This window comes from Plecotus auritus (assembly GCF_963455305.1).
Source record: "Plecotus auritus genome assembly, chromosome: 7".
Taxonomy (NCBI): domain Eukaryota; kingdom Metazoa; phylum Chordata; class Mammalia; order Chiroptera; family Vespertilionidae; genus Plecotus; species Plecotus auritus.
In genome coordinates this window covers 79,780,520-79,794,508 of record NC_137774.1, presented here as the reverse complement: position 1 = coordinate 79,794,508, position 13,989 = coordinate 79,780,520, and positions in this window count along the sequence as shown.

Here is a 13,989-nt window from a genome sequence, read left to right as displayed (position 1 = left end):
CCTCACAAGTGGCCCTTTTCAACTCTGATGAACTTAAAAATCCCCCTTCAGTTCACTCAGGCAAGCTCAAGGGCAAGGGCATCAGTGGAAAACACCTGGAAGCTTTCTTCCCTCTTAATGTCAAACTGCACCCAGGTCCTCCCACTGGCAGAGGAGGGGAAACAGGACCCTGTGCTGGAGGAGTTCACAGTTCCCTTGTTGTCCTTCGTCTGGAGTGCATGTTGCTTTTAGCATGTGTTCCATGATATCTGTGTCAGAATTAACATAGCTTTTGCTTTGTGTTCCATTTCATCTATATCTGAGTTAGTATGATAATCTTAAATATGGGACCACGAAATGCTGATAGTTCAGTAAAATGCAATGTGCAATCTTGAATCACTACATGTCCTCTAGCAAACCTCTCGTCTACGGGATTTATCAGTTCAGTCTTGGTCTCTCTGGCAAATGATCCAGAAGTTTGTGATAGATGGCTTCATGAAGAAATAGAGGAAATTAAGAACATATACTCCTCCTGGATTTTCTGGCCATCTTCTCTGGATGTCGATTCTCGGGTTGTCCAGAAAGTAGCCCCTCTGTATTACACCATTGGGACACTTGATAACTCACAATGGATTTAATTTAAAACTGGATCTAAAAGCAGTTCATGCCAAATGGGGAGCTAGGTTCCTGGTCAACCTTTGATTTATCTGATGTTAACTTTTCCTATCCCTTATCCTACAGGCAAGACCTGGTATAATCCTGGCTACTCAAGCTCATGGTCAGAGGATCTGGTTTCAAGGAATAACATAAGAAGGGTTTTCATGTAGATTCTGCAAACATTTCTGTTTGTTCTATGCTGGATTAATATTACTTCTTAAAATCACTGTGGTGGCTTTCTTCTCTGATTATATACCCTTCTTTCTCTCAGTGACAGTTATTGCTTCTGTCATTGTTTTTGTAGTTACTACTGGAGGGATAGATGGGTTGATGCTTGCCACACTTCTTACAGAAAGTTTGGCGGGTTTTAGGAATGTTCGCCACGTTTGCGAGAGTGCTATCGGCAGGGAAAGGAAGAAGTTAGGCTGGAAACGGAAGTATATGGGAGGTTCCTGGTCGCCTTATGTGGATTTTGACCACATGGGGGTTAGAGCCCTTAATCCCCGTGTTGTTCAAGGGTCAGTTGTAGTTTCCTTTTCCTGCTTGTTTCTTCAGCTCTCTTCCGACCATCACTGAAGATCCAGTTGCTGCCTCTCATTCTGACTCTTCACATCAACTCCTGCAGATTTTAATGTGCACATAGTGACCCACCCAAGAACATAGGTGCCCAGCTCACAGCCCTCCTCCCCTGCAGTGTCCTGTTCTTCTATCAGATACCCACCTCTGTGTTCATGTTTTGTACCTTGTCATAACTGCTACTAAGACCCCAAGACATCATCTCAGGCACCTCATTTTCTCACTACACATTCTTCCTTACTACACATACCTCACCCATCATTCTTGATCATTTTCTCATTCCCCTACTTGACAATTTGCAAATATGATGGAGTTATCAAACCCTTCAATGCCTTTATATATAGATATATCAATGGCCCAGTAACTCAGTGAAAGGATACTGGAAATGATGATACATTCCCAAAAGGAGAAGATAAACCCCTCCAAAAAGCAGTAGATGGTACTCAGCCTTCCTGCTATCTCATATAGGCCATTTCTTGGAATTGTTTTAAAAACAACTGTAAACTTTTTGTCTTGGTTTTTCCATCATTGAAATAGGATATATCACCAAAACCGGTTTGGCTCAGTGGATAGAGCGTCGGCCTGCGGACTGAAGGGTCCCGGGTTCGATTCCGGTCAAGGGCATGTACCGTGGTTGCGGGCACATCCTCAGTGGGAGGTGTGCAGGAGGCAGCTGATCGATGTTTCTCTCTCATCGATGTTTCTAGCTCTCTATCCCTCTCCCTTCCTCTCTGTAAAATATCAATAAAATATATTTAAAAAAAAAAGAAATAGGATATATCCCCACGATATTTTTTAATTGTCTTGCATTTCTGAGATGAATTATCTGTAAGAAAATAATATCCAAAGCCCAACAACTCCCAAACATAAGGACGATGGGTTTTCTGATAGTCTTGTTTCCCAAAATAAAAAGGGCTTTTAAATATTTACCTATATTCCCAGTCTATGTTTTTTCAAGTTTTTTAAAAAATATATTTTTATTGATTTCTGAGAGGCAGGGAGAGGGAGATAGAAACATCAATGATGAGACAGAATCATTTGATCGGCTGCCTCCCGCACGCCCCACATTGGAAATCGAGCCTGCAACTCGGGCATGTGCCCTTGACTGGAATCGAACCCGGGACTCTTCAATCCAAAGGCTGATGCTCTATCCACTGAGCCAAACCGGCCAGGGCATATTTTTTCAAGTTGTTGTCAAAATTTCATTTTCTTTTTTTAAATTATTATTTAAATTATTGTTTAAAATATTACATGAGTCTCCTTTTTCCCCCATTGACCTCTCCTCAGCCGCCCCCATCCCCCAGCACATACCCTCACCCCCCTACTGTCTGTGTCCATTGGTTATGCTCATATGCATGCATACAAGTGCTTTGGTTGATCTCTTGCTCCCTTAACCTCCACCTTCCCTCATAGGTTGGACAGTCTGTTGATGCTTCTGTGTCTCTGGTTCTATTTTTGTTCATCAGTTTATATTGTTCATTATATTCCACAAATGAATGAGATCATGTGATATTTATCTTTCTCTGACTGGCTTATTTCACTTAGCAAAATGCTCTACAGGTCCATCCACGCTGTTGCAAATTAAGAATTCCTTCTTTTTTACAGCGGCGTAGTATTCCATTGTGTAGATGTACCACAGTTTTCTAATCCACTTATCTGCTGATAGGCACTTAGGCTGTTTCCAGATCTTAGCTATTGTAAATTGTGCTGCTATAAACATAGGGGTGCATATATCCTTTCTGATTGGTGTTTCTGTTTTCTTGGAATATATTCCTAGAAGTGGGATTACTGGGTCAAATGGAAGTTCCATTTTTAATTTTTTGAGGAAACTCCATACTGTTCTCCACAGTGGCTGCACCGGTCTGCATTCCCACCAGCAGTGCAAGAGGGCTCCTTTTTCTCCTCATCCTCGCCAGCGCTCGCAGTTTGTTGATTTGTTGATGATAGCCATTATGACAGGTATGAGATGGTATCGCATTGTCGTTTTGATGTGCATCTCTTGGATGATTAGTGACTTTGAGCATGTTTTCATGTGTCTCTTGGCCTTCTGTATGTCCTCTTTCAAAAAATGTCTATTTAGGTCCTTTGCCCATTTTTTTTATTGGATTGTTTATAAAAATTTCATTTTTTTTTTTCCGCCGTGTCGCTCGCGGTTAAAAGGGTCGCCGGCAGAGAGCCGTAGGCCCCAGTTATGCTCAAGCAACTGCTGTGGCGCTGCAGCCTGCCCCCGGCACCACACGCAGGCGCAGAAAAGTTTCATTTTCAATGAAAAAACACTAAACTGTCATTTATCCTATCTCTTCAATTACCTAAATTATTTGTAATGGCCCCAAATTGGAAGCAATCTAAATATTCATAAATGAGGGAATGGATAAACAAACAGTGATATATGCAAACCATGCAGTACAACTCAACATTAAAAGGAGCAATCTATTACTACTCCAAACAACCTGGGCAAATCTCTAAAGAATTAATACCCTAAGTTAAAGAAGCATGACATCCTTGATGCTATTTACATAAAAGGGAAAGTAATCTATAGTAACAGAAAGCGGATCAATAGTTGCTTGGGTATAGAAGGGAGAGAGGTGTTGCTTATAAAGGAGCAGAAGGAAACTTTGTGGGGGCAGTAGGTGTATTTTTTGTCTTATTTATGCTGATGCTTTCATTGGTGTATATATATATGTGTGTGTGTTTATATATATATATATATAAAGTTTATTACATTATATATATAATGTAAACTTTGAATATGTGCTATTTTTGTGTCTCCTATATGCCTCTATGAATTTGTGAATGAAGAAATATAGAGTGAATGAGTTTAAGCAGTGTTTCCCCAATTTCTGCTGATATTAAGAAGCCCCTGGGTGCTGTGAAAGTCCACACGCTGAGTTCTACTGCCAGATTTTTCATGAAACACCAGGTGACTTATAATTTCACCAAGTGTCCTGGGATTCTCAAGGTCAGGGAGGTTGAAAAACTCTGGGATAAAGGGGATGGTAGCTGAGAAGGAGGCTTCCCTCATCATGACCACACCATCATCAGGTGAAGCCAGATGAAACCACCACCATCAACATCAGAGGAAAAACAAATCTATGAAGAATCCATGTTATTGCAATTATCTAATCAAGATCCTATCTCCTATAAAAGCAACACAAAGAGGGAGCTATGTTTGCTGTTTCATCTTGAAGTGTGTTTGCTGGTTTCTTTCTGAAAAAGCTGCATTTAATACCAGGTAAATCGTATTATAATTTCTTAAAAACATATGTAATAGTAATGGTGTGTTTTAAAGTCATTAAAGACACTCCTTTTGTCTTTCTAGATTCTAGAATCTAGAATCACTGACCATTGCGTTTTCTCAGATTTTTCTTCTTATGTACTTTTGTTGGCTTGCTTGCTTCTTAATTTGTCAATGTTCTTCGTGATCTGGATTTTTTGTCTTTTATGTATATAAAATATGATTTATCTGTCACTGACAAAGTTATATCTTGTTTCTGATGTCTTGGGGGCATTCAAGGGATTAAAATGTCCTTTTAAAAATCATTTTTAGAGGAGTAAAACTCAACATTCTTTTCTATTTAGCAAGTCTAAAAATACACAAAATGTGCATTCAATCTAAGGAACTACAAAAAATAAAACCAATAGAAATGGAGGAGAAATTTAATAAGGAAGTGTAAAAACAAATTGGAAAGCAAATACTCCATTGGTGGATAAAACTAAAAGCTTGTTTTGTTGGTGTGTTTTTGTTGTTGTTGTTAATCCTCACCAGAAGATATTTTTTTCATTGCTTTTTCAAAGTGGAGGGGAGGTCGGGGGGTGCGAAGGGGGAGGAGAGAGAGAGAGAGAGAGAGAGAGACATCTATGTGTCTTCAGAGACGCACTGACTCCTGCACACACCCCTACCTGTGTTGCAAAGTGAACTGGAAACCTAGGTTCATGCCCTTGACCAGGAATTGAACCCCCGGCCCTTTGGTTCACAGGCTGACAGTCTAACCACTAAGCAAACTGGCCAGGACTAAAAGTTTGTTGTTGAAAAGAAGCCAAGTACCTAAATCTCTGGTAAACCAAGAAAAATTAGCATTTTCTAAATGAAACTAGAAATATCATTAGGTATAAAAAGATTATTAAGACTTTGTACATTTTCATTTCAATACACTTAACATTTTACACAAAATAGGAAACTTTCTTGAAAACAAAAGTTACCAAAATCACCTCAAGAGATAAAAATTTCAATCAGATCAATCTTTCTAAAAGAAAAAGATGTGCACAGATCAACATAAGAATGGCCTTAGAGGCCAATCACCTTGAGCTCTGGAAGCTTCTAAATCATTTTACAAACGTGTTACCTAGCTCCAGTGCCCATAAAAATCCCCATAACAAAACTGGAATCTTTTCTAAATTAAATATATACCTGCAAAAATTCCTAACACATGAGCTAATAAAATCCTGTAATTTTTCAAACCTTTCATCACAATATTTAATTATGCAGACAACTTAGAAAAAACACAACACCTACCTACTCTCCCCTCAGATGCAATAAATTGTTAACATTTGTTGTGACTGGCACACACACATACAATCTATTATCATTGTAATTTGCTTGATTACTTGAAAGTAAGTCACAGGCATCATGACATTCTAGAATATGCATCTCCTACAGTGAAAGGCATTCTCCTACAAAAACTCAGTACCACCTTTGTGCAAGAAAATTACCTGTACAGTTTAACATAATAGATACATACCTAGAAGAGTGTATTTTAGGAACCCAAGGATGGTTCCATATTAGGAAAATGATTGAACTTCATGTTAATTTGAAAAGTAGAAAGTCACATTTACAACAAATGCTGACAATGCATTTGATAAAATTCTCTAGCCATTTCTGATTAAAATTTCTCAAATAATTGCTAAATGTGCAAAAGAGAATAACAAATAGCAAATAGCATAAAAATGGTGAAATAATCACAGCATTTCCATTAAACCAATATGCAAAGCTCTGTGGTTTTCAGTGTTTTCATTCTGTTTGAAACCTTCAAGGATTGCTGATCCCAGGGGCCATAATATTTCAAGGGAACAATTCATTACTATGTATGTGCTATATTGTCCTCTGAAGGTTTTCATCATAAATTCAAACAGTCAAATGGATAGAATACTGGCATATTGTAAATACACTTCAAAGTAACTGCTTCTCCACTTTAATTTTTTCTTTGTCAAATTTTCAATTACATTTGACATTCAACATTATATTAGTTTCAGGCATACAACATAGTGATTAGACATTTATATAACTTACAAAGTTATCACCCAGATAAGGCTAGTACACATCTGACACCATACATAATTATTACAATATTTTTGACTATATTCCTTATACGGTACTTTACAGCCCTGTGACTGTTTTTGTAACTGGCAATTTGTACATTTAATCCCTTCACCTTTTCATCCATCTCCCAACCCCCTTTCATCTGGCAGCCATCAAGATGTGTCCATTGAGCCCTAACCGGTTTGGCTCAGTGAATAGAGCATTGGCCTGCGGACTCAAGGGTCCCAGGTTCAATTCCGGTCAAGGGCATGTACCTTGGTTGAGGGCACATCCCAGTAGGGGGTGTGCAGGAGGCAACTGATCAATGTTTCTCTCTCATCGATGTTTCTAACTCTCTATCCCTCTCCCTTCCTCTCTGCAAAAAATCAATAAAATATATTAAAAGGATGTGTCCATTGATAGATGAATGGCTATAGAAGATGTGACATATAAAAATATTAGCCATAAAAAATGAAATCTTGCCATTAGCGACAGCATGAATAGACCTACAGGGTATATGCTAAGTGAAATAAGTCAGAGAAAGTCAGATACAGTATGATTTCACTATATGTGGAATCTAAAAAATAATAAACAGAAACAAACTCATAGATAACTGCTCCATCACTTTTAAATATATGCATTCAGTCTGACTCTTCAACAACATTGTCCACTTAAAATACACATGAACAAGCTCTTCTTTTATACGCTGAAACCTTCATCCATTTATTTTTCTTGCTTTACTGGATGCATTCTATTCACTCTCCCCAGAATGTATCCTAATATAATATGCTTTAAATCTTTGTTGATCACCATATCATGTCTCTGGCAACAAAAGTACATGTGACATTTTCATTTCAAAATTTCTTGTGAGCATATTGCTCAAAGCGTTACATTTATTCTCAACTAAGTTACAATTACATTTAGTGTGCTGTGATCCAAACAATATAAAAGAAATGTTCTAAACATGAAAGGAAAATTTTGGTTTAGAGTTGCTCTTCCTGTCATGCAATGGGACTGCTTTTTTCTTTCCTTTGCTCTATTCTTTTTTTCTATTAGTGCACATGTATGTGGAGAACTACCACGGCTAGAGTGAGATCAGGTGCAGCATCTATTCTCACTATTATTTTTTTCAAACAGGAGCAAAAGCAATCTTGTCACATTGCATAAAAAATGACAATGGAGTCTCATTAGACCAGTGTTTCTGAATTCTCTGAACTTCTTCAAGGTTACATGCAAAAATCAATGCTTTTTATAGAGTTGGTGTTTTTTTTTTTATGAGTTGACAACTCCATTAATTCCTCCACGTTGTTGTTAACTGCAAGACATAAGATGTCTAATGACAAAACTATTTGTTAACCGGTTATTAGGTATTTAATTGAGGCACAAGTCAAAATATAGGTAGTTTACTTTCGGCACCCCAGATATTTTTTATTTTTTATTTTTTTTATTTTTTTATTTTATTTTATTATTTTATTTTTTTTTAAATAAATCTTTATTCAGATTATTACAATTATTTCTCCTTTTTCCCCCCATAGCTCCCCTCCACCCCTTTCCCACCCCACCTTCTGCCCTTACCTCCCCCCCACTGTCCTCATCCATAGGTGTATGATTTTTGTCCATTCTCTTCATGAACCCCCCCATACCCCTTTCCCCCTGATAATTATCAGCCCACTCCCTTTCTATGCCCCTGATTCTATTATATTCACCAGATTATTCTGCTCCTCAGGTTTTTAATTCACTTGATTTTTAGGTTGGCTTGTTGATAGATATGTATTTGTTCATAATTTTTTCTCTTTACTTTTTTCTTCTTCCTCTTCTTTAAGAATACCTTTCAGCATTTCATATAGTACTGGTTTGGTGGTGATGAACTCCTTCAGCTTTTTCTTATCTGTGAAGCTCTTTATCTGCCCTTCAATTCTGAATGATAGCTTTGCTGGGTAGAGTAATCTTGGTTGTAGGTTCTTGCTATTCATCACATTGAAAATTTCTTGCCACTCCCGTCTGGCCTGCATAGTTTCTGTTGAGAAGTCAGCTGACAGTCGTATGGGTGCTCCCTTGTAGGTAATTAACTGTTTTTCTCTTGCTGCTTTTAATATTCTCTCTTTGTCTTTTGCTCTTGGCATTTTAATTATGATGTGTCTTGGTGTGGTCCTCTTTGGATTCCTTTTGTTTGGGGTTCTGTGGGCTTCCTGGACTTGTAAGTCTATTTCTTTCACCAGGTGGGGGAAGTTTTCGGTCATTATTTCTTTAAATAGGTTTTCAGTATCTTGCTCTCTCTCTTCTTCTGGCACCCCCATAATTCTGATGTTGGTACGCTTGAAGTTGTCCCAGAGTCTTCTTACATTATCTTCAACTTTTTGGATTTTTTTTTTTGCTTTTTGCTTTTTCGGTTGAGTGTTTTTTGCTTCTTTGTATTTCAATTCTTTGACTTGATTCTTGTGTTCCTCTATTCTGTTTCTGGGTCTCTGTATAATATTTTTTATTTCAGTCAGTGTATGTTTAATTTCTAGTTGGTCCTTTTTCATATCTTCGAGGGTCTCGTTATATTTATCGGCCTTTTCTAGGATATTCTTAAAAAGTCTTATAACGGTGGTTTTGAATTCTATATCCAGTCGTTTGTTTTCCTCCATTTCTTTCGTTTGTGATCTGATTCTTTGACCCCGCATTTTCACTGGATCCCTGAGTTGATAAGGTAGATATTTGTGCTAGGTTTCCAATATGGCCCAGTGGGTCTGCTTCCCCAGTTAACCTGAGGTGGACACTCTTGGTGCACCCCTTTGTGGACTGTGTGTACAGCCTTGTTGTAATTAAGTCTTTATTGTTGTTGGTATCACTGGGAAGAATTGACCTCCGGGCCAGTTGGCTGTAAGGATCAGCTGTGTCTATGCTGGGAGAAGCCCGGTGCTGGAGACAGCCTTATAGGATTAGACTTGCCAAATTGCAATAGCCTCTGTGCTCAGCTTGGATGGGGTGGAGTCTCAGTCTTGGCTTCCTGTCAGCCCCGCCCCTGCGCGCATGTGCGCACTTTCAGTCCTCCGCCTTCCCCGGCTCCTGAGTCTCCGCCCGAGAGTCCAGACTCCCCCTACAAGAGCGTGGGTCCCCAGGGGCTCGCCTGGAACCGGGGTTCATTGCAGTCAGAACTGGGGCTCAGTCAGGATCCTCTGACTCCCTTTCACTAGGGAAAGCCTATGGCTACCTCCGCAGCCTTTGTGCGCACTGGCCCGTGTGCGCCTTCAGACTTCTGCCTTTCCCAGCTCGCGGTCCGAGGCTTCCTTCCCCCTTCCACCAGAGGAAGTCAGCCAAGCTCTCAGCCGCCCTTCCTCTCTGCGCGCACAAAGCCCCTTTGCCGTACCTCCAATTCTCTGTGAGCTTTTCTCCTTCCTTCTAGTTGTAGAATTTTCACTCAGCCTGCTTTCCTGTGGTTCTGGATGGTGTCCGTTCTGTCTTTTAGTTGTAGTTTTGAAATTGTTGTGCGAGGCAGCAGTTTAGGTGTTTACCTATGCCGCCATCTTGGTTTCTCTCCCACCCCAGATATTTTTTAATACCCTGGTGCAGTGCACCACAGCACGATAAGTAAGAATGAGAGAGATGCTTTTCTTCTGTGAGGAGGGAGAAAGGCACCTGGCAAAGAGCTGCCCTGACTGCAGGCAGAGCAGCGGTAGGAAGGACCGCAGGAAGCTGAGGACGTGGAGCCTGACGGAGCTCCTGACCATGAGCCACCTGAACAGTCTGTGTCCCTCAAGGGTAGGTGTGGGTCCACTTGAAGACCGCTGTGTTAGATAATGTGTTAAAGTAGGAAAATAGTGTCTATTGGAAAAGTGATTATTTGTGGGAATGATAGTATACCTTGCAAATCCAGGATGTAATTGAAGAATTTTAGAATGTCAAAAATGAAAATGGCTAGTGATGAATAATGTATAAAAATTTAGTACTGCCCTAGCTGGTTTGGCTCAGTGAATAGAGTGTTAGCTTGTGGACTAAAGGGTCCCGGGTTCAATTCCAGTCAAGGGCTTGTACCTTGGTTTCAGGCTCCTTCCCCGCTCAGGCCATGTTCAAGGGCTTGTGCAGGAGGCAACCAATCGATGTGTTTTTCTCACATCGGCGTTTCTGTTTCTTTTCTCTCTCTTCCACTCTTCCTAAAAATCAATGGAAAAATATCCTCGGGTAAGGATTAACAAAACAAAACAAACAAAACATTTAGTTTTCTTTTATGGGAATAAATCACCAGTAAGAAATAGAACTTATAAAGTTCCTAGTTATTATTCTATATAATACTTATGATTATATGATAAAATTGTTATATAGTATACATTGAAATAAACAGCAGAAACATAGATATTAAATGGGAAATAAGCATAAAGAGGTAAATAAGAATATAAAGACGAACTCGATTAGTGAAGAGCTTTTTCTGAGAAGGAAAGCTTAGTATTATGAAAATACTATGTCTTCTTATGAAATTGTTTTGTTGTAATTCCAATTAAAACTGCAACTTACCTAATTATGCTGTGGGTGGTGTAGGCAAAGTCTAAAAGACAAGGTGATGGGGGCACTTCCAATGAGATCACAAAACAAGGCCTAGCCCGGCCGTGGTGGCTCAGTGGTTGAGCGTGGACCCATGAACCAGGAGGTCACAGTTTGATTCCAGGTCAGGGCACACCCAGTGGGGGGTCATGTAGGAGGCAGCTGATCAATGATTCTCTCTCATCCTTGATATTTCTCTCTTTCTCTCTCCTTTTCCCTTCCTCTCTGAAATCAATTATATATATACTAGAGGCCCGGTGCACAAAATTCATGCATGGGGGGGGGGTGTCCCTCAGCCCAGCCTGCACCCTCTCCAATCTGGGACCCCTCGAGGGATGTCCGACTGCCCGTTTAGGCCCGATCCCACCGGGATCGGGCCTAAACGGGCAGTCGGACATCCCTCTCACAATCCAGGACTGCTGGCTCCCAACTGCTCGCCTGCCTGCCTTCCTGATTGCCCCTAACCGCTTCTGCTTGCCAGCCCTAACCACTCCCCTGCCAGCCTGATTGATGCCTAACTGCTCCCCTGCAGGCCTGGTCACCCCTAACTGCTCTCCCCTGCAGGCCTGGGTCTCCCCCAACTGCCACCCCTGCAGGCCTGGTCCCTCTCAACTTCCCTTCCTTGCTGGTCATCTTGTGGTGGCCATCTTGTGTCTACATGGGGGCAGGATCTTTAACCACATGGGGGCAGCCATCTTGTGTGTTGGAGTGATGGTCAATCTGCATATTACTCTTTTATTAGATAGGATAATTATATATATGACAGGGCCTAAATCAGCACAATTTGGAACTAGCAAATGATTAAATAAAAATATTTCATAATGTATCCAAGGATTACAGTTTTTTATTATGACACAGGTGACATTTCAAAATACTGAAAAAAAAATATCCCATAAGTGGTATAGAAATACTTGGTTATTTATTTTGGAGATAAGTATCAATGGATTAACATGAATACAAGTAGGTATCAGAACACAGCACTTTATAATCTTGTGATGAGGCATTGCTACTTAAAAAATTGTTGAAATGTGCTCATGTTCTTGAAATGTTTTGTTTCTTTAAATAAATCTTATGCAGAACCAGGCTTCACTGGTCCAATGGGTATATGCTTGAAATATAGTAAAGAGGAGGAGTGACTCCCTTGAGTCAGTTGAGGTTGTGGCTCTTCACCATATTAATTAGAAACCACATCCATCTGCAGATAGTCCTGAGACAGCAGGCAGCTCATCTGTCTGAAAATGTCAACCAAGACAAGAGTTACCTGCTGGCTGTCTCTACCCCTCACAAGTGGACCTTTTCAAGTCTGAAGAACTTAAAAATCCCCCTTCAGTTCACTCAGGCCAGTGGTCCAGCCGCGGTTTGCCGCTCTGTTGACTTACGAGTTTGCCGACCACTGGACTAGACTAAACGTTACCGTGTAGTTGGAAGTTGTGAGGATTAGGCAATTGTGGCATATTGTGTGCAAAGAAGTAAAGGGTAGTATATGACAGTGGTCAGCAAACTCATTAGTCAACAGAGCGGCAAACCGCGGCTCGCGAGCCGGGATTTGCCGACCACTGACTCAGGCAAGCGCAAGGGCAAGCGTAAGAGCAAGGGCAGGGCATCAGCGGGAAACACCTGGAAGCTTTCTTCCCTCTTAGTGTCAAACTGCACCCAGGTCCTCCCCCTGGCAGAGGAGGGGAAACAGGACCCTGTGCTGGGGGAGTTCACAGTTCCCTTGTTATCCTTTGTCTGGAGTGCATGTTGCTTTTAGCATGTGTTCCATGATATCTGTATCTAAATTAATGGAGTTCTTGCTTTGCGTTCTATTCCAGGTATATATGAATTGGTATAATAGTCTTAAAAATACCACAAGTAGTATAGATATTCCAGTAAAACGCAATGTTTTCCTGAGTTTACGTCTGTGGGTTATATCCCAATTCAGAGGTGGTCTCCCTGGAAATGATCCAGGTGCTTGTAAGAGACAGCATCATGAAGGTTATTGAAAGAAGTATTTAAAGTAAATTAAGTCCTAGCCAGTTTGGTTCAGTGGATAGACCATTGGCCTGCGGACTAAAGGTTCTTGGGTTCAATTCTGGTCAAGAGCACATGCCTGGGTTTTGGGCTCGATCCCCAGTAGGGGGAGTGCAGGAGGCAGATGATCAATGATTCTCTCTCATCACTGATGTTTCTCTCTCTCCCTCTCCTTTCCTCTCTGAAATCAATAAAAATATATTAAAAAAATAAATCTCAACACATGTATAAAAACTAAATAAAGTAAATTAAGACTATATACTGATTATCCCTGATTTTCTAGCAATCTTCCTGGAAAGTCAACTTCCAGGTTGTCCTAGCCATTAGCCCTTTGTATTGTACCATCAGGATACACTTGATGACTCACAATGCGTGGAATGAAAAACTTAATCTAAAAGCACCGTGCTATCAAATGGTGAGAGAGATCCATAATCAACCTTTCGACCTATCTGACCTTAATTTCCTTTGTGCCTTAGTCTTTGCAGGTGACACTCACCATGATCTCCCCTACTCAAATTGATCATCACTGGGCCTGGTTGCAAAGAATAATTCAGAAAGGATATTCAAGTAAAATCTGCAGACGTCTCGGTTTGTTTATTGAATTGATAAGTTTGGTTTTTGGAATTGTTGCGATGGCCTTCCATTTGAGGCATATAACTTTCTTTCGTTGACAGTGATTATTTCTGGTATTACGTTTCTCATCATTCGTAACCTGATGGCCATTTATGACAGATACTGGGAGTCACAAGATGTCGCCACGATCCAACTAGAATTGCCGAGGTGTCTCATTAACAAGGATCAAATCGATGCCTCACAAAAGGAGAAACGGAAGTACGCCAAGTCAGGATGATCTGAAATTAAACCTGGACACCTTTGGGTTTTTGGGCCTTTTTAAAGTCTCTTGAGCATTTTTAAATAGAAATAAATTTGGGCTTCACAAACTTGGT